The sequence below is a fragment of the Manacus candei genome, unplaced genomic scaffold (assembly GCF_025592945.1).
Source record: "Manacus candei isolate 608988 ecotype Guabito, Panama unplaced genomic scaffold, ASM2559294v1 h1tg000047l, whole genome shotgun sequence".
In the NCBI taxonomy this organism is placed as follows: domain Eukaryota; kingdom Metazoa; phylum Chordata; class Aves; order Passeriformes; family Pipridae; genus Manacus; species Manacus candei.
The window spans coordinates 10,115,532-10,137,287 of NW_026138095.1; positions in this window are offsets into that span (position 1 = coordinate 10,115,532).

Consider the following 21,756-nt stretch of genomic DNA (forward strand, 5'->3'; position numbering starts at 1 on the left):
CAACTTTTGCTGGGCTTGAGGGGCAAAATCTCTGCTTCTCTAAAGCAACAAAACATGCATTTGGCCTTTTGTGGGACTTGACTGAGCTGGATGCAACGTGATGAGAAATGTGCATATGGAGATCTGTAGATTTAGACACTTCAGAGTCTTTCAAATACCTTGATTTTGCCAGGAGATGTGGGGAAAAAAAGGGAGTGCAGAAAGTACAGGCAGTGAGGGGGATTTGCTGCACTTTGGGATCCTGAGGATGCCAAAGAAGATGAAAAGCCACCCCAGATCGGAGCAGGACTGCAGAGTGTGAGGGGCAGTGACAGAAAATGCCACTTCTGTTTGCTCTGCAGCCCTGGGGCTCTGTGCTCTCACTGCCCTCACAGCATTTCCAGTAGAAAATGTTGCTTTGTTGGAAACACCCCATGAACAAGAGGGAAGGACAAACCTTTTGAGTGCACCAGAAGGAATCTTGGTGTCTCCTTTAGGGCCCTTGGGCTCATTTCTGTAGGGCAGCACAGGCCATCCTGCCCCTGCCCTGTTCCATGAGGGCTCAGCCCCCCTGCCTGACCTGTGGGTCACAGGCCATTTTCCAACAACAAAAATGCTCTTTTTCTTCCAGCAGCTTTTAATATTTGGCACTCAGAGCATGTTTTTCACTGCAAAACTGGTTGTCTTCAAGTGCCTTTCACCCCTGGCAGCCCATTGCCCATGACCACAACATGGGGCTCATGTGCAACCAGACCAGCTTCCCCTAAAACAGAAGGACATTTCCAAAAGCAGCTGTACAGGGTGGGCAGAGCAGCTCCACACTCTCCCCTGGGCTCTGCCAGGACAAAGCAGAGGATGCTGGAGGATGCCAGACCCCAGGGCTGAGCAAGGAACCATCCAGGGCACGAAGGGTGCAGAGCTCAGCAGGATGTGCCATCAGCACCCTCTCACCAGCTCCGTGGTCTCCCTGAGCTTTGTAGGCTCTGAGGGATGTGTGTGTCTGTCTGTCAGCATGCAAAGCTCTCCAACAGGGAGATCCAGACACTGCACTTAAAAAAAAATCCCATCAGGCTGCATTTGTCAGGCTCAGGGTGAGTGAAGCCAGGCCAGGCTTGTGCCTTCCAGGAACAGCCCTGCTGCACAACCCATCCATCCACCCCAGTGATGTGTCAGCCCTGCACCAGCCATGGGAGATCTTCCTTCTCAGCCAGCAGCTAAATCTTTATCTTATGAAGGAACTAAGTATGGGTTTGGTTCTCTGCAGCTGCTGACAGGCATCTCTGCATTAATCCCAGAGAAAGGAGGACTGAGGATGGGTTGATATGGGGGCAGCCCAAATTTAGCAGGGCTATCATAAAAGCATAGGATGGTTTGGGTTGGAAAGGACCTTAAAGACTATCTCATTCCAAACCCCCTGCCATGGGCAGGGGCACCTTCCACCAGCCCAGGTTGCTCTAACCTGGCCTTGGACACTTCCAGGGATCCAGGGGCAGCCACAGCTTCTCTGGGCAACCTGTGCCAAGGCCTCCCCACCCTCACAGGGAACAATTCCTTCCCCATATCCCATCTAATCCTGCCCTCTGGCAGTGGGAAGCCATTCCCCCTTATCCCATCCAGACCATTGTCCCCAGTCCCTCTCCAGCTCTCCTGGAGCCCCTTTAGGCACTGGAAGGGGCTCTCAGGTCTCCCTGGAGCCTTCTCTTCTGCAGGTGAACCCCCCCAGCTCTCCCAGCCTGGCTCCAGAGCAGAGGGGCTCCAGACCCCTCCTTATCTTGGTGCCTCCTCTGGACTCACTCCAACAGCTCCACGTTTTTCTTATTCTGAGGACCCCAGGGCTGGAGCAGCTCTGCAGGTGGGGTCTGACATGAGTGGGGCAGAGGGGCAGAATCCCCCCCCCACCTGCTGCCCACACTGCGGGGTCAGGGCAGGGCAGGGAAGGTTCCTGGGCTGCCAGCTCTGCCAGCTCACAGGGACACCTCACCCAGGTATGTGAGCTTGGTGAGCAGCCAGCCTGAAAACCAGGACAGGGATGGAGCACGAGGAAGGGCCCAATCCTGCACTGCCTCTGGGAAAACACATTTTGCAGCAAGGGCAGGATAAAAGCAGCCTCTGCATTCCCTAAACAACCAACAGCACAGCTCCAGGAGGCTGCACTGCCAACTCAGGGGGGGAGCACCACGTCCCAGGGATTTTATAAGCAGCTGATGAAAATACAAATACTGGCCCAAAAGCTCCCAGGGACCCAGTGCCAGGGAGCTTTGCTGTGAGGAGACGTGGTCAGATGTACGAGGGGCAGTGCCCCAGCCCTGCCCTTCCCAACAGCTAAACCCTGCCCTGGAAATCTTCCAAGGAGAGAAAAGGGAGCTGACACACAGCATGAAAAATGTCGAGGCTGATGGCCACGCTCTGGCAAGATTAGGATCAAATAAAAGCACGATGGGCACTGTTAGGCAAACACAGAGGAGAGGTTGCTATGAGCCCCACCTGCAATAAAGCCGGATCTTGGAATGGAGACAGCGGGTTCTGAGGGCTCATAAAGTACCAGCACATGTACAAAAATCACTGTGAGGGCTTGGGAGCAATGCCAGAGCCAGTGCCACTTGTGCCTCTTGAGCCTGGCCGGGCTCTGCTCGCTCTCCAGGAATCCCAGGGAGGTGTTTCCAGCAGAGCACTCCCCACACCACAGCTGCCTGGCCCCCACCTTGGCTCCATGGATCCTTGAACATAGAAATAAAAGAGTGGATCACCGTGTTCCTCCCTCCTCCCTGCCGTGAGGATGCAAATCATGGCAAAGGGACAGCGGTGATGGAGTCCTGCAGGACACTCACATTCCCTGGAAGTGTCCAAGGCCAGGTTGGACGTGACTTGGAGCAACCTGGGCTAGTGGAAGGTGTCCCTGGCCATGGCAGGGGGTGGAGTGAGGTGATCTTTAAGGTCCCTTCCAACCCAAAGCATTCTGTGACTCCATGATTCCATGATCCAAACCTCAGCAGCCCATCCCTGTGCAGGGGTGGATTTTAATGACTGAAGCAGCATCTGGGGGGCTCTGAGAGCCCTGGCATGGTGGGTCTGGCACAGAGAGGGCTCATTCATATTGAGCAGTTTCCTCCTGTTGCCTAAGCCCAGATGTCACCCCCCCCAGCCCTCTCTGCCACCCCTTTGCCATCCCCTCACAGCAGCCCTGCCAGGGTGGGTGCTTCAGACCAGCCACCAACCCACCTACCCAAGGGCCAGGTCTCTGCTTCCTGACACACTTTATTTCCATCTCTGTGGCTTTCTGCAACCAGCACCTGCTGCTTTTGAACCACAGCAAATAAAATGTGAGTGTTGGGATCTGAGTGTTTGCTCAACACGGGATGAGAAAGTTGGGCTGGTCAGCCTGGAGAAGAGAAGGTTGTGTGGAGACCTCACAGCACCTTCCAGTATCTCAAGAGGCCAGCAAGGAAGCTGGAGAGGGACTGTTCAGCAGGAACTGTAGTGACAGGGCAAGGACAAATGGGTCCAAACTGAAAGGGGGGGATTTAGGTTAGAAATACAGAAGAAACTCTTCCCTGTGAGGGTGGGGAGGCCCTGGCACAGGTTGCCCAGAGAAGCTGTGGCTGCCCCATCCCTGGAAGTGTCCAAGGCCAGGTTGGACAGAGGGCTTGGAGCAACCTGGGCTGGTGGAAGGTGTCTCTGCCCATGGCAGGAGGTTGGAAGCAGATGATCTGTAAGATCCATTCCAACCCAAACCATTCTGTGATTCTATTACAAACTTCCCAGCTTCACTTAAACTGCCCTTGCCAGAACCTGCACACGATTTTGCTCCTTTTTTTTTTTTCCTGGGAAAAGCCCCTGCAATGGACAACATTTCTTTGCATCTTTAATTTCCAGAAAGCTGCCACTAAGTTGCTCCCTGCTGCCCAGGGCAGGGGTGCTGGGGGATTCTATCAGGCTGCTGAAGTGCCCCATGGGGAAATCACAACACCTGGCTGTCGGGAGCCTGTGCCATCCCTCAGGGCACCCACAGCCATTCCCTCCGTGTCTGACCCCCACGGGGCCATGGGACAGGGAGGAGAGACGCAGGGACCTGCCCAAATGTGCTGGCACGGAGATAAGGGGAAAAACGCTGCCTCAGCAAAAATCCTAAAGTGAAATAAAAAAAAAAAATCAAAGAGCAGGAATGCTGCTGACTCACCAGCCAGGGAGCCTGGCAAACACCACAGCAGCAAATAGCTGGGGAGCGTGGGGTGCTTTCGCTCGGGAAAACCTCCTGGAATCTCAGGTGCCATCGTTCAAGGTAGATAGATGTGAGCCAGCAGCTCCGTGCTCGGACAGAGGGGGAGGAGGAAATGCTTTTTCCAGGCGAGCTCTTGGCAGGCCCCGAATACGCCTTTTGAGCAGAACAGCAGGAGGGGAGATAAACCTGAGCCCTTTGTAAATCTGCGGGAGCGTGTGCCGAGCGCACGGCGGGACCTCCCGGAGCATCCCCGGGGCTGGGGGGGATCGGCCCTGCGCGCTCAGACCGGGGGAGCAGCTCTTGTTCCAGCAGCAATTAGAGCATTCCTGACGAGCCCCAGGCACGGGGAAGTGTCCCAGCCTCCAGCCAAGACACCCAGGCCAGCGGGGGGATGATGGATGGCATCCCAAAACCAGGCTGGGGATGCTGCCTCTGCCAGCCAAGCAGCCGTGGAATGCGAGCAGGACACGGCAGAAGAGCACAAGGGGGGGCATCCAGAGCCGTGCCAGGGAGGGAGGGGTGGCACGGGGCTCCACAGGGACAGAGCTCTGCCCCTGGGATGGGGATGGGACCCTGCCTAGCCCACCCTTGGTGGGAGAGTGGGGCTCCTGTCTTAGTCGAGCTGCAGTGAAGCCTCGTGTCTGGTGGTGGCCCAGCCCCCAACCTGTCCCCCCCAGTAACATCCACCAGGAGACTGCTGGTAAGTGTTTAAGAAATGGAGAGAGGTCTCAGTCTGCTCAAAGTCACTAAAAGTCAGCGTGGATGAGACATCCAGCTCTGAGGTGGCTAAAGCAGAAATAATTCTTCCCTCTGGGCATTTAATGTCACCCTATAAGGCAGCCTCTTCCCAGGAGCACAGTGTGTGGCTTTATCCCATGGGTGTGGGAGGTCCTGATCCTGCCCCCCAGCACTTCTGTCTGATAACAAACACAGCAGGATTCCCACTGTGCCCAGCAGAACCAGCCTGGGGTGAGCACAGAGAAGACCAGGGGAAGGGTCAGGGGGCTCTGAGCTGCTAATGTTTTGTGCAGCCTTAAGGGTGGACTGAGAATTTGCAGGGAATTTGGGAATCCCCAGTGGAAAGCAGGCAGAAATGCCCTTCAGAGTAGAAAATATTATAAAGCCCAAACTCCTGATATTAAGAGCATTTGGTTTCTGCTTATCTGCACATTAGAGAAAAGGGGGGGGATTTCTTGCCCTGTGAGGTGCAAACCCGGTGCCTCTCTCCCCTCTGATGTGGGAGAGTGTCAGAGGGGAGAGGGGCACAGACACAAACCAACCCAAAACCCACCCAAAACCACAGACACGGGTGAACTCTGTGTCACTCTTTGCCTGTGCAAAGAGCTGCAGCACATCAGGGGCACGAGTCCCACTTCAGATGGGGAGGGATCTCTGTCCCCAGAGCAAAACCAGACCCAGTTTGCACTGGAACAGCTCCTGTGAGGTGCTGGGGGTGTGATGCAGCAGGGGCAGGGCACAGGGCTCACAGCTCCACCCCAGCAGTCCCACAGGGCACCAGAGGGTGTCAGCAAGGGCAGGGTACTCACCGAGGCTCACAGAGACACACCCGGGCTGTCCCGCCGTGATTCACCTGCCCGTGGTGCCACAGGTCTCTGCCAACCCAGGGTGGCACAGGGGCATGCAAGGGCATCACCTGGGCTGTGCCAAGTTGTCCCCAACGCTGTGTTTCGTAGGAACAATGAAAGCAGCCCCTGTACATCTGGCACAGGGACACCCAAAACATCACCCCTCATTCCTCAACCAGCTCCGTGGGAGCATCACTTGAACACCCCTGGCTCTGACCTGCCTTTAAAGCCTTTGCTGCCCCAAGGTTTAACCACCACCATCACCAGCAGGAGGCTGAAGGTTATTTCAGAGGGGGTTGGACCTTCCCAGGCTTTGGGATCTTGACAGGTCCTGGGCAGCCACTGCTGTCTGGGGTCGTGGCCACCCCTCGTGGCTGAATCCCATGTATGGTGTGAGCAACACATTGACCTTGAAGTGGTTGGCAAGGAGGGAAGTTTGACTGTTGTTTGGGATGTCTGGGAAGCAGAATCACAGAACCATAGCATCTTCTGAGTTGGAAGGGACCCACAAGGATCATCCAGTCCAACTCCTGGCCCCTCATAGGCACCCCAACAATCCCCCCTGTCCCTGAGAGCATTGTCCAAACATTCCTGGAGCTCTGGCAGCCTTGGGGCTGTGCCCACTGCCCTGGGGAGCCTGGGCAGTGCCCAACCACCCTGGGGGAAGAACAACAACACTGTACCCCATGGGCCTGTCTCAAGTGTTGGCACAGTGGGTGACACCTAAAGTTCAGGTTGGGCATCCACACATGGAGAGATTCAATCATGGAGCAACAGGATTGCCCAGTTTAGGGGGAAAAAATCAAACTGCCTTCATAGAGCAGTGGTCTGTGCTGGTCACAGCACACACACAGCCCTTTTTGCACCCTCTTTGTCAGGTAGGTTCACAGAAAGGGGCTCAGCACCCAAAGCACAGCCTTGGGATGCAGACTGGCACCCAGAGCTAATCAGATCTAATTGTACCATCAATTCTATTTAATCATACTCTTGCATTCCCTAATTCACTTACACTCCACTGTGCCAGCCATCCCAGGGCTGGGATTGCAGGAGGCTGCCAGTGATTAGGATCTGAATGATGCCATTCAGAGCTGCCTGAGGGTGTGGGTTTGTGTGCAAGCCCTTCCCTGCTGACTGAAATGCAAACGGGGTAGAGATGAGTCCAGAAGCAAGTCCATAAACCAATGGGGTTTATCAACACTGTGTTTAGCTCCAAGGCTGGATCAGTCTGGGTCTCATGGAGAGGAAAAGGTTCTAACAGGAACTGGCAGAGCAGCCTTGCACCACCAGAGTCTGTACTCGGGTTTTTCAGCTACACTGTGAAAATACCTTCAAAAACCCTCCACACATAAATAAATAAATAAACAGGGAAAACAACAACAACAACAAAAACAACAACAACAAACCTACAGAGAAAGAATAAAAAAATTGTGAGCTTTCTTCTGACCTAACGTTACATCTCTCTGCCTCCCCTCCACATAATTTTTCATTAAAACATTTTTTAATGGAATCATATTCCCGTTTAACTGGCTCTGCATTTTCTGCTTTTAATAATGTTATTTTGAATGGCTGGATCACACTATAACAATGTCACACTGACAGCACACATGCCCTCCATGGGATCAGTGCCCCAAAGCCAACAGGAACCTCCCAGGCAGAATGGGGGCAATAACTGCAGCCTTATCAGCCCTGCACAGTGATTTATTGGGATAATCCCAGACAGAGCCTCGGCATTTCTGGTGTGTCACCAGGACAGGGACGCTCCCAGCACATGCCAAGGGCAGGGCAGGGGTGGCACTGAAGGCACTGGCACTGCCCAGCAGAGCTGGCAAGGAAAAGAAGGTGATTGCCTGATGTCTGCTAAGAGCACTTACAGATCTGGGGAGGTCCAAACATGTCCTTTTGATTTACACTGATTCTACACAAGGTGCTGCAAAACAATCAGTGTTCCCAGGGATCAGGAATTAAAGGCACAGCAACAAATGGTCATCTTCTCTTGTGACAGCAGGTTTGTAGGACTTGGATCTGGAGTAGAACTTAATGATACCCAATAGCCACTGATGAAGAGAAAGCAGTGAAATTAATGGATAAGTTTTCTCAGTATTTTTCTAGATTCCAAAGCTTGAGTTAATCTGTCATCAGGTTATTCACTCTTGATTTTAGTATGGATAAAAAGTATCTTGTTTGGAATTATTTATTCATTACAGCTCATTGCAAGGGAATTTTGCAGATATAGAGGGGACAGATTTGAGAGACAGATGGAGAGGGACTCGATCCCAACCACTCCCACTGGGGACCTGGCCCTGCAGTCACCTTTCACCAGGGCAGGACTTGCCTTGGCTGGTCCCTCCAGGCATCCTGACTGGGAGGGAAGAGTCTGAATGTTTTATCTTCAGTTCATCAGCCCAAAAACACAGTCTTGAGGTGTTGGCAGCACTACATGAGTCATCTTGGGGAGATTCCCAGCTCATCCTGACAGATATCTGCTTCTTGAAACCAGTGTGAGTTGTCCCTGTTATCCCATCCCTGGTGCTGCAAGGGCAGGAACATGGGAGATCATGGAATCACAGATTCACACAGAATCAGAGAATCACAGATTATAGAACCCCAGAGAATCATGGATTCTATGATCTGGGTTGGAAATTATGGGTTGGAAAGGACCTTAAAGATCATCTGGTTTAGAAAGGACCTTAAAGCTCATCTTGTTCTACCCCTGCCATGGGCAGGGACACCTTCCACCAGCCCAGGTTGCTCCAAGCCCTGTCCAACCTGGCCTTGGACACTTCCAGGGATGGGGCAGCCACAGCTTCTCTGGGCAACCTGTGCCAGGGCCTGCCCACCCTCACAGGGAACAATTCCTTCCCAATATCCCATCTAACCCTGCCCTCTGTCAGATGCCTCATCCACCCCACAAAGGGCTGCCAGAAGATCAGGGATGGGAACTCTGTCTTTATTAAGGTATAATTGTCCTATTTCTGCACTGTGCAGGACAGGGGAAGCTGAGACAGCTGGGATTCCTCCAGAGGAGATTTCTGTCCTCACAGGGTTGGGTAGATGAAAAACTTTCCTCTTGCAGCTCATTGTGCTCGGGGATCCCAAACTCACCGGGCAGCTTCACACAGGGACCAGGGCTGAGGAGAGGATCCTGTGTGGGCTCATGCTGTGTGACAGCAGAGCAGGGTGAGCTGCTCCCTTTGCTTATTGTTATTTTGACCAGCTTTTTATTAAGGTTACAGATCGAGGCCCTGCTGCCCCTTTGGGCTGAGCAGTTCACATGTGAGAGCACATTCAGGAAGGCTGGAGGGCCAGCACCCGCAGGCAGCTGCCAAAACAAATGGCTGTATTATCCAACAGCTTCCTCCCCAGAGACCTGATTCATGAAAGAGAAAACCCAAGCCAAGCAGCCTTAGGTGTGGAGCAGCAGCCCTACACAAACACAGGGCCCGTGAGTGGGGCTGGGACAGGCAGCACCTCTGGTTTCCTTCAGCACATGAGTGTGATTAAAACCACATGGACAGGGAAAGGCAGGTTCTGGGGGAAAATCAGTTTTACCAGGGAAAAGAGGAAACTACAACAAGAATATACCGAGGTGGGGGAATCATGGAATACTCTGAGCTGGAAGGACCCACAAGGATCATTCAGTCCAGCTCCTGGCCCTGCACAGACACCCCAACAATCCCACCCTGCCCCTCAGAGTGTTCTCCAAACCCTCCTGGAGCTCTGACAGCCTTGGGGCTGTGCCCACTGCCCTGGGGAGCCTGGGCAGTGCCAACAACCCTCTGGGGGAAGAACCTTTCCCTGAGATCCAACCTGAACCTGCCCTGACACAGCTCCAGCCATTCCCTGGCTGCTGTCCCTGGTCACAGAGAGCAGAGATTGGTGCTGCCCCTCCACGGGAAGTTGTAGCTGCTGTGAGGTTTCTCCTCTCTCCTTGAGGAGTCCCAAGGTCACTGGAGATGGAGCCTTGGTCTTCAGGGCTTCCCTCCCCACTCAGCCAAGTGGGCTGTGGTCACCTCCCTGCTCAGAGCCCAGCTCCTGCCACTGCATCCCACCCCCACACAGCCCCCACAGGAGCTCAGGGGCCACTTCCCACCACCTGCACACTCGAGTGACCTCCTCACATCTCTGTGCTTGCAAAGAAACCCCCACACATCAAAACCAGATGTCTGTAAGGTGGTGACAGTGGCTGGGGTTCAAATGTTGTGACAGCAATACAGCACCAGTTGGGAGACACCAACACCAGTTGGGAGACACTAACACCAGCTGGGAGGTGGTAACAGCAGTTGGGAAATGCTAACACCAGCTGGGAGATGCTTTCATTTAAACAGAGGGACTATGGGACTTCTCAATCCTGATGGTTTTAATCTCTTGTTCTCCTGCAGAGGCAAAAATGAAACTGCAGCGAGGGAAAAGCAAAAGATTTTGCATTTCTAGAGGGAATCCCACACCTGAAGCATACTTTGGGCCAAGAAAATCATCTCACTTCTGCATCTGCTTGCCCTTATCTGCTCAGAGGGCCACAACAGGATCAGGAGGAGTTGCCAACAGGTAGCACTGGCCACCACAATGTGCCTTCCCTGCCTTCCAGCCAGGCCAGGCATGGACCACAATGCTAGGCATGGTGTCTCCATCCTGCACCACTGTGGGAGTTCCCACCCAAAATGGATTTTTTCCAAATTTCTTTGCTCTCACACCAACCTTTCACTTGACATAAGGAAGCCAGAGCAGGAACTGGAGCACCACTGTGGCCAATACAAAGGGATGAATCACTTGCTCCTGTCCATGAAAATCCCCCACCACTGTCACTTACATAATTAATGCCTTTCATCCCACAAGTTCCTGAATGGATTGAATGATAGGGAATATTGGGTGTCTCCTGCAACAGTCACACAATCCCTAAAGAAAGCACAGCTGTCCCTGGGAGGAAGCAGCAGATGTTCTAATGCTACAGAACCAAAATGACAAGGAAGGTGTACAAGCATCTGGCCCTAAAAATGGCCTTAACATCTCCAGTCTTGCAAAAAGCATCTTAGAAGTTTTAAGGGTCACAGGGACTTTGATTTTATCTCATCTGAAAGACGGTACCTCCCCCTAGCTCCATGCTGAGGAACTGGTTCAGCAATGGCTCTCAAAACATCTGTCCCTTGGAGCATCTGGGGATTTCTCCAGATCCCCCAGACCAAGCTGGGATATTCCCAGAGGACCCTCTCAAAATGTTTTATAGGAAAAATGAAAGAGAAACCAGATGAAAAGCACAGCAGGATAACAAGCCCTTGGATGCCACAAGTGAAAAGGCACAAATAAGAAGGTGGGTCTCAACTCCCGAGGCTCTGTCCCTGCCCTGCAGCTCCTCTCTGCCCACCTGCACACTCCTTCCCCAGATCATCTGGGCATTAAGCAAAAATAAAGCCCAAAAGTGATGGGATGGAAAGAGAGAGCAGAGTTCAGGGAAGGTGGGATTTCTCCAGCACCGAGAATGGTCCCTGCCCACTGGAAACCCCAAAACAGTGGAGACAGCAAGGTCCTCACCCTCAGGGTACTGAAAAGAGACCCTTTCCAAATTAAGCTTGAAATTAAAAAGCATTGGTCTCTTCTCTCTGGGGACCAGGGACAGGACCTGAGGCTGGAGCTGTGTCAGGGCAGGCTCAGGTTGGATCTCAGCCAAAGGTTCTTCCCCCAGAGGCTGGTTGGGCACTGCCCAGGCTCCCCAGGGCAGTGGGCACAGCCCCAAGGCTGCCAGAGCTCAGGGAGGGTTTGGACAACACTCTCAGGAACAGGGTGGGATTGTTGGGGTGTCTGTGCAGGGCCAGGAGTTGGACTGGATGATCCTTGTGGGTCCCTTCCAGCTCAGAGTATTCCATGACTCCATCTGCAGTTGGATGAGGCACAGCCTGCACCGAGTCAGCTCTCAAAGAGGAAAGGAGTAAAAGAGTGGAGCACATCCACCCTGTTCCCTGGGTACATCTGGAATAACCAGTATTCATTGTCTCAATTATCGTATCCTGTGTATTACCAAGTTTTAGAATCACAGAATCATAAAATGGTTTGGGTTGGAAGGGACCTTGAAGCCCATCCAGTCCCACCCCCTGCCATGGGCAGGGACACTTTCCACTAGCCCAGGTTGCTCCAACCTGGCCTTGGACACTTCCAGGGATGGGGCAGACACAGCTTTCCTGGGCAACCCGTGCCAGGGCCTCCCCATCCTCACAGGGAAGGATTTCTTCTGTATATCTAACCCAAATTTCCCCTGGAAAATTATGTCCAGGGGACTTTTTCAGTTTGAACCCATTACTCCCTGTCCTGTCACTGCAGTTCCTGGTGAACACATCCAGGTTCCTGAGATGGTCCATTTTCCAGCTGGAAGCCCAGCCAGCCCTGCACAGTGCATTGCTGTGTGAGCCACCTGTGCCAAGTGACACCCATATTCTTGAACATTTAGCTGCCCTCTTTTCCCTTTGATTGCCACCTGCATTTCCCACATGCCCCCTGGTTTGGGGACAGATTTTAGGCCTCCAGCCCATGGTGTCATTCACTCACAGAGGAGACAGGTGTGAAGGCAGGTTCACATGGGAACAAGCACAACATGGTGTGGCAGGATGGCCCACCCCAAAAAGGCCTAGAATCCCCTCAGAGAATGCAAACAGTGCAGGCCAGTGTGCAAGTTCTGCTGCTTGGCACCAGGGTGCTGCTTTGGTGTTGAACTGTGCTAAAAGCAGCCTGGTTCCCCAGACTTCAAACACACCCCCTGCTCTTTGAAGCAGGATTTGACAGATAAGCTGCTCACTGGCCTGGAAATCTGTGCCTGCCAGTCCATCACTTTATAACTGTAAAAGCCCAGTCCAACTTTCATATGGCAGATACCTCCACAGACTTCCTTAAGTGTGGAGCTTCTCCCTCGAAGCAGGGACACCTCTTCATGGTCACTCCTCAGGGGTTAGGAGAAAGAGAGATCTGCCCACTGTCTCATGTGGTGAGTTGTGTCAATCTGTACTTAATGACTGTGGGTTTTTTTGGCTTTGATACAATTACTTTAATATAATTGCATTGATACAGTGCACTTTACTAATTTATGCTATATTATACTCTATTAGTAAATTTTTAGCTTTTACACTCTGTAGTAAATAATTCTAAGATCTTTAGTCTCTTCACTTGTCTGTTCATTTGTCATAATAAATAATTCATTTCAAAGAAATATATCTGATTTGCCATCACTAAAACCTGCGGGACAAAGTGATTTAATCACACCTCTATAATTCCTTAAATTTTAACTGTTGACACAATCCAAGGCTAAAAGAGGACTCAGCTGCACTTAAATCCTTCTCTGAGAAGGAGTGTAGAAAGCAAGGGAGTCCTTTCTGCACCTCTTGACTCAACAGCAGGGTTTTTTTTAATAACTTTGTCTAAGCCTTCCACTCTCCCATGATGGTTTGATGAGCGCTGGTGGGGCTGGAGGCAAATCACCATCTCAAGATCCCCGTTGCAGACTCCTGCCTTCCTCTGGGAAACAGCCCTGTGGCTTGGCAAAGCTGGGAATTATTTTTGGGTTAAAAAAACCTGTGCAGAAATGCACAGAACACACAGGGGTTTGCATCTCTCAGCAACAACTCACCCCCCTGGCCCTGGCCCCATGCAGGATGCACAGATAAATCACTGCCAGCCATGGGGGTTCCCTCTGCTGCTGTTGCAGGAATGGGAATGGAGAGGCCAGGAGCAGCAAGAGCTCCTGGAGGTGTCCAGGGGCTTGAAGCCAGAAGGTTCAGCCCAGCAGCAGGGCAGGACATTCCCTGCAGGGCACCACAGAGCCATCCCAAAGGTCACCTCTCCCTGCAGTGGTTAAATTCATTCCAAGCAAAGGGGTGACTCAGGAAGCTGTGCCTTGGGCTGTGCTGGCAGGACACAGCTGGAATAGCATCTGGAAGCAAAGTACAGCGTGCTCTGGGAGCAGAGGAGCACAGGGATACACCACCCCCAAGAGGTTCCAGGAAGCTGCCAAGGAGAAGGGAGGAAAATCTGCCACCGGAGCACCTCCCTGTCCTTCAGGCTGGGAAGAAACAAAAGCTGAGAGGAGGAGATGAGGCTGGAGCATCCCTTCTGTCAGGGAATCACCCATGAAGCAGCCAGGCTGCTCCAGGAGACTCCCCTCCTTGGGCAATCCCTGCCTTTTCCCAGCAGGGCGATCACAGCCTGGCCATGTCGTGGTGCTGCAGCTGGAGAAACAGCAACGAGAAACAGCAATTTGTGGGAACAAAATGAGGTTTCCAGGCTTGGTTTTGTTCCAGGGCTTTTTTGGTGCAATCTGGGACACCGTTCACCCTTTCCAAACCTTCTCACCATCCCTCCCAGGAACAGCTCAGGGCACTGTGGACACCTCAGGAGGGTGGGCACGGCAGAGCTCAGCTCAAAGGACACGGGGCTGGGTGCACATGGGTGCAGCCCTATCCCAAGGCCAGTCTGACCAGTGGGTGTCCATCCCTCCCCCTCTGACAGTCCACTCTAAAACTCAGAAACCTTCTGGACAAATACTTTCCCAGGTGGAAGAGATTTCCAGAAACTGATGTTTTCCAAAGGGGTAAAAAAAACCCCTTTCAGTTATTCGACTTCAGATTTCTGGCTTATTGCCCAGAGACACCACTAATTTAAATCCATGGGAATTTATAGTACCCAGCAAGGCATCCCACCACTCTTTGGAAGACATGACACATATTCCTATATTCTCCACTGCTATTTCCACCAACAGACCTCACTCCACATCCTCCCTCTTCCTTACATGCTCTTCCTTATTATCAGTGTGCCCACTGTCCCCACCCTGGCTCACCAAGGCCACCTTGAGATGGCAGGGGGGGAGTCCTGAGGGCTCTCCATCACCTTCCTGGAGCTGGTCCTCAACACATGAACAGAGAAGAATCAGCAGAGAGGAAGGGAAAGGAGGAGGCACCAGAAGCTGCTTACAAATTGTGACAAATGGTCCCACACAGCAGGGGCCACCTTCTGCCCCAAACATCCTCCAGATCCAGTCAGATCTGGACCACCTTCATGCCCAGGGAAGCACAGATGGAGAATATCACAGAATCCCAGAATGGTTTGGGATAAAGGGACCATAAAGATCATGTAGTTCCAACCCCCTGCCATGGGCATGGGCACCTTCCACTAGCCCAGGTTGCTCCACCCAGGAGCACCTCTGAGGTTCTCTGCTGATGTCATAATTGAAGTTTGGTCTTAAATGACTCAGTGGACCACGTCTGTCTTGCCTAACTTTAGGTACTTTGCTAAATAACGAGATGTGGCTCCCTGGGGAGTTGGTGGGAGTGGAACATGGACAGACACAGCCCTGACACTGTTCCCCCTCCTGCAAACACACACTCCTTGCACTGCCACACACATCCCTCCTCCTCATCCTCTGCTCCATTTAGAGAGGAAAAGAAACATCCTGCCAGCAGAGGCAGGAGCTCCGTTGTGGTTTTAATTTCACTACTGGCTTTTTATAGCTCCCAGGGACAAAAAGCTCTGTAACCTGAGAAGGTCGGGGTAATGCAACCAGCCCGTGTTCAGCGTGTTCAGCGCTGCCAGGGCCAGAGGCAAAGGCTGCTGAGAGCAGCCAGGCACAGAAACACAACCCTGCCACCAGCAAACCAGGGGGACACGGTCCCAAACAGCCCCTGAGGCGACACAGAGCCCACCACCTCGGGGAAAGGTGCTTGTTCCTGCTTATTCCTCGTGCTCTGCCCCCGTGAGGGCTCTCTGAGCTCAGTTACACAAGGAACCCCGTTCTGACGCTGGGCTGGTGCTCAGGAGCAGCAGGATCAGGCACTTGAGGAGCTGCTCACGAGTGCTGGGGCAGGACACGGGGTCTGGTCCTTCATTTCAGCACCACAAAGCACTTGGAAGGAGCTGTTGGCTCCACGGCTCTTTACGTTGGATTGCAGAGAGCATATTTGTGCTCGAGTCAATGTGATACTAATTGTTTGGGGGAGGGAAGAATTCAGACCCCTGTTTCCCTTTAGCACGAGGAAACTTCGAGGGGGAAAAAGAAAAAGCTTGGGAAAAAAAAAAAAAAAAGACTTTATCCAAGCTCGGTTGGGAACCTGCAAGAAAAACGTGGAGGCACAAGGGCAAAGCCCAAAGTGAGGAACGAACTGGTTGGACTTCCCTGAGCATCAGAAGAACTGTTTGGGAGCAGTGAGGGGTCCCGGGCCTCCTGCCCACACCAGCTCTCCCACCCTCCATCCCTTTCCAAAGTGCTCATTCACAAACTCCAGCCCAAAGTGCGCCGGGCACTCCAGGAAGCCTTAAAGGGAAACGGGAAAAGCGGGGAAGGCTGAGCGGAGCCCGCTCCGACGGCACCTCCCAGCAGCTCCCCCTCCGGGATGTTTCCAGAGCACCACGAAATCCTGAATAACCCAGCGGGGCTTCGCTGCTCTCTGAAGCGTCCGTGTCGTAACAGAGCCTCATTCATCACACACGCGCTGCTAATGAGTTTTCCACTGAGCAAAGCCGGGGATGCTCCCAGGGACTGGGATAAAATGTTATCCAGCCACTGGATAAAACTGGGTCCCTTGTTTCACGGCGGATTTTTTTTTTTTAAAACCCCCCCAAAAATAATAAAAGGCAATATCCAAGTGGGGCATTCAGTCCCTGCTTCAACTCCTTCCCAAGATGAGGCATTTTTCCCTGTCTCACAGGGAGGGCACCCACTCTCCCTCTCTGCAAAGTCACCTGAGACTTGCAGACAACCCAGGGAAAGGAAGAGAAGTCACCCCGCCAGCGACAGAACAATGCCAGGCCCGCCTTCAGAAGGGGTTTAGGCACCAAGAGCCTGGTTTTGAGATTTTGACACCCATTTTTCTTTCAAGTCAATACAAAGCTAGAGTCCAGAGTGTTTGGTGCAGAAATCTCTTCAGCAGAGCAGGACCTCAGCCCAGGCAAGGACAGAGGAGGCATTTGGTGACTCTGTGCCGTTTGTCCCTTTTCCTCCTCTGCCCAGAGCTCACTCCCAGACCAAACCCTGCCATTTGGCAGCTCACAGCAGGAAAACCAATCCCCCACGTTTCACGGGGGGATTGCATTCCACAGAGAGAAAACCTCGGGCATTTGGCCCCGTGACCCTACAGTGGAGGAAGGGTTGGGTTCTCCCAGAGCCCCATCCAGCCCGTGGAGAGGGATATATCCACACACACAGCCCAGTGTCCTCACCACTGCTCCCCAGGGGAAGGCAGCCCAGCAGGACTTGCAAATATTTTGTGTTCTAGGAGAGTGAGCCCTTGCCAGGAGCTCTCAGGAAGGCTCCGGCACGCTGGGATCTGTTCCCAGCTCTCAGTCCAAAATATCCCTTCACATTAATGCTCAAGGCATGCCACAAAAAAACAATTATGTGCTGGGACTTGTGGCAGGGACTGACTCCCTGGGAGTGTTTTCCAGCCCATTTTTAGCCTCTATATGATTAGAGCTATATTGCTTTACACATATTCTGCCTCATCCTGCAACGTCCATCATGTCTTTAAGGGGAAGATGCACGTAGATGTGTCATGACTGCTTCTTCTAAAGGCCTGAATTACATCCTTGCAAGCTTTCCCCAGCTGGGAAGATCTGCCTTTTGGAGCTCACATACAAAAACTATTAAAAAAAAAAAAAAAAAGAGGCAAAATTAAAAAGAAGGCAGGAAAGGCAGAGCTGGAGCCCCAAAGGCTCAGGAAACACCAACAACCTGACAAACCAAGCAGCCCCAGCAAAGTTTCTGGACAACAGAAGGGTGGGATGCTGCAAAAGAGAGGCAAAGTAAATGCTCCTTAATGGCCAGAGGTTGCACATGGAGGAGATATTCCATTATCCAGGGAAAGCACTGGGCAGGAGACACTGGTCCTGATGCTGTGGGATACCCACAGTCTCACCAACAGCCACAGGAACCCTGGGTTTGCCCCAAAGGAGCAGGTGACACAACCCCATGTAAGGTGACCTCAGACAAATTATGAAAGAAGCTGCACTCAGTGCACCCAGATTGTCACCAGCCACAGGACCAGAGGGGCAACCCCACCAAGAGAAAGGTTGGGAAGCATGCAGTGGCTTTGGTTTGGAGCTGGCAACGTGTCCCATAGCCCCTGGGAGACCCACATCCCCCCAGAAAGCAGTGTCAGCCCTCAGAGGGGTGAGGAGGGGAGGGGAGGTGGCTCTCCTGGAATTCAGGCAATGTGGCCATTAGTCTTGGAGGACTGTGCTGCTACAGGGAGGGGGAGGAAAGAGTTTTCCAGGGCAAAAGTGCTTATTCATCACCAGAACTCATCTGGAAATTGTCCAAAAGACGGCTGCTTGAAGAAGTGAAACTTCTCAGCACGTCCCTCCTGTGACATAATTCTGAAGGAAGGTTTGTCCTCCCTGCAGGATGTGGGATCAGGGCAGAGGTTCACCCTGGGACTGTCCCTCCCAGGCACAGCTCTTGGCTCTGCTTTTGGATCACAAAACTTGTACCAGCCTCAGCCTGTCCTGCTGCAGGAAAAGAAACTGAGTTGTTGGGAAATACATTAGTTGGGAAAAATCTCTTCCTGTGTAACCCACGTCCCTGTCCCAGGGTGCAGAGAGCATGGGGCAGCTCAGCTATCAAAACTGCCACCAAACTGCTCCCCAGCACTGCAGGAGCACGAGCACAGACTTGGGCAAGGCTCAGGGTGGTGGGATGGAGGGATCTGCATGAAAACAAGCAGCAGGATGCCTTTTATCCCAGGGGGAGTCTGTGCGTGGAGAACATCAGCTGGAATGTTTTCCAGCAAACCAAGAGGCTGGAACAAGGCCAGGGGAGCTGTAATTTCCACTTTCTGTTTCAGAATAATTGATCTGCCTCATTTGCAGTGCTGGAAGCAAAGGGTCTGGCCAAAATTTGGAGTGAAGTTCACTTCTGTGTGAAGTCTCACTCTCTACCTACCTCGAAATCCTGCCTCTCAATCCCTGGCTGGAGAAACAGCTGGAACCTCTGCTCTGTCCACTCTGTCCTGGGCCAGCTGCCTGCAGGCAGCGAAGTAGGGGCTGGATTGGACCCTGATGGGTCCTCAGCAGCTTGGAAAATGCAGCAGCTTGAGGTTAAAGTCAGCACAAGGCAAGTGAGACCTTAGTGCTGCTCTGCATGGCCCAGCTGAGCGTGACCACACCGGGAATGTGCCCAGGGGAGCCATGGCCATGTGTGGGGAAGTGTGGCCTACTGAGCTTTGGTTTTAATTAAACTGATTTATTTCTTCCCCAAAAAACAGTTATTTAGGTAAACAGAGGCATCTTGTTGGATGTTTTGCTCTTGGATGTACCAATTCTATTCCAAATCCCTCAGAAATGAGGAGTTGGAAGCCGCACCCAGGCTGGGACTGAGGCTTTGGGATACCTTGTGGTTTCACAGGGAGCCCCAGACTGAGTCCCCTTCCCTCAGTTTGGACCTGACCAGCTTCCCAGGAGCACCAAACCACTGTGTCTGTCTGTTCCAGTCCCAGCAAAGACTCTGCACCAGGGACAGGCCCAATGCCACCAACCTCCCCAAAGCCAGAGCTCATCCCAGCCCAGCTGCACTGACACCACAGAAGGAACCAGCTCTGCTGCAGGGCAGGAAAAGACTCAGGTTCCTAAACCATCTGACTTCACCCCAAAGCATCTTTCACAGGTGAAAGGCATTTTTCAGAGTCAGGTAAAGGCATGAGTCTTCCCCTGCTCTATTGAACTGCTATAGGGGCAGTGGGGTTTGCATGGCAAAGCACCAAACTCACCCCAAAATCCCACTGTCCCACTGACAGGGAGCTCTCGGGGATCCACTTGGACCAGCTTGTCCAAGCAGGATGCATTTTTCCATGCTAAGCTACAGACAAATCCCTATGCAAAACAGCATCCTATAGTGGATTCTCCAAGCCTTTTCCAGCAGGAACTTCCCCTTCCTGGGAGCAATGTGACCCACCTGCCTTTCCATTCCTGCCATGGTGCAGATGGGCAGAACACCCCGGATGTTACAGAATCACAGGATCACAGAATCAACCAGGTTGGAAAAGACCTCTGAGATCATCCAGTCCAACCCATGACCCAACCCCACCTTGTCACCCAGACCATGGCACTGATGCCACATCCAGGCTCTGCTCAAACCCCTCCAGGGACGGGGACTGCACCCCCTCCCTGGGCAGCCCATTCCAAGGGCTGATCCCTCTCTCTGGGAAGAACTTCCCAATGTCCAACCTAAACCTGCCCTGGGGCAGCTCAAGGCTGTGCCCTCTTGTCCTACTGCTGGTTCCTGGCAGCAGAGCCCGACCCCCCCGGCTCCCCCCTCCTGTCAGGGAGTTGCAGAGAGTGAGAAGGTCTCCCCTGAGCCTCCTCCTCTCCAGGCTGAGCCCCCCCAGCTCCCTCAGCCTCTCCTCACAGCACTTGTGCTCCAGACCCTTCCCCAGCCCCGTTGCCCTTCTCTGGACCTGCTCCAGCCCCTCAGTATCCTGACCTGCCTTCAAGGTCACTGTTACAACAAGTCTCCTCTAACTCCTGCCTCGCCCAGTTTTACAGCCTCACCCTGCCATTCCCACACCATTTCCCTGTCAGATCCTCCAGGCAGGAGAGTTTCTGGTGGAAGTGCTGACACGGGTCTACGAGCCCCAAATGACCTGGCTGTTCACAGAGCACCTTTCCCTGCCCGCCCTGCTCTGTCTAGACATGGAGCATGGGCAGAGCATCCCTGTTTATCCATTAGAGAGTGAATCAGCAAGTCTGGAGCCCTGGATTAGCTCTGCTCTGAAAGGGCTCGCTCTGGTTATCAGTGCTGTACTTTGCCATTAACGCGCCCCAAGGAGCCTGGCCAGCGGCCCAGAGCAGCTGGGGCAGCCACAGAGAGGTTCTGTTCCCCAGCAGGTTTTCATCTCCGCCCCTCAGAGCTCCCCAAGGCCCTGCTAACAGCTTGGGCTCCCAGCACAGCCCACTTCCAGCTCGGGGGGATCGATGCTAATTTAATTGCCGGAGCATCTTCCAGGAAATGTGCTGCAGGATCCGTGTGTGGTTAGAAAGAAAACAGGGGAGTGACATGGTGAGTATCAGAGCCAAGGCTTGCCTTGGCTGGCAGGCTGCTGTAAAGCACCCCAAATTCAGGTACAACCTATTTGAGAAGAAAGAAGTGTGTCCAGCAGGGGATTCTGCCCCTCTGCCCCTCAGGTGAGACCCCCCTGCAGAGCTGCTCCAGCCCTTGGAACAGCACAGGGAGGACATGGAGCTGCTGGAGAGAGTCCAGAGGAGGCACCAAGAGGATCAGAGGGATGGAGCAGCTCTGCTGGGAGGAAAGGGGAGAGAGTTGGGATTGTTCAGCCTGGAGAGGAGAAGCTTTGGGGTGACCAATTGTGGCCTTCCAGGACCTGAAAAAGTGACAGGAAAGATGGAGAGAGACTGTTTACAAGGGCCTGGAGTGAGAGGACAAGGGGGAATGGCTTCCCACTGCCAAAGAGTAGGTTTAGATGGGATATTGGGAAGAAATTCCTCCTGTGAGGTGGGGAGGCCCTGGCACAGGTTGCCCAGAGAAGCTGTGGCTGCCCCATCCCTGGAAGTGTCCAAGGCCAGGCTGGACGGGGCTTGGAGCAACCTGGGCTAGTGGAAGGGGTGGAACCCCGTGGCAGGGGTGGAACTGGATGATCTTTAAGGTTCCTTCCCACCCAAACCAGTCTGTGGTTCTGTGACCTTGCACAGACAGAACACGAGGAGCCCTTTCCTGCAGTTCCAAGTGTTGGGTGTGGTGGCAGACGGGCACACGACTGACTGGAACTGCCCAGTCTTCTGGCTCCTTTAGCTGACATGACCTCTGTGGGTGGCTGGAATGTCATCCACCTCCTGAGGCTGCTGAAAGGGAGCCCAGGATGCCAGCACCAGCAGGGAAATCCTGTAATCACAGAGGAGCTGCCACAGAGTGGCTTCCAGGCACCCCACCAGGAGGCTGACAGGTCCTTGTGTGAGGTCTGGGCACAGCCACCAACACAGGAGTGCCCAAGGATT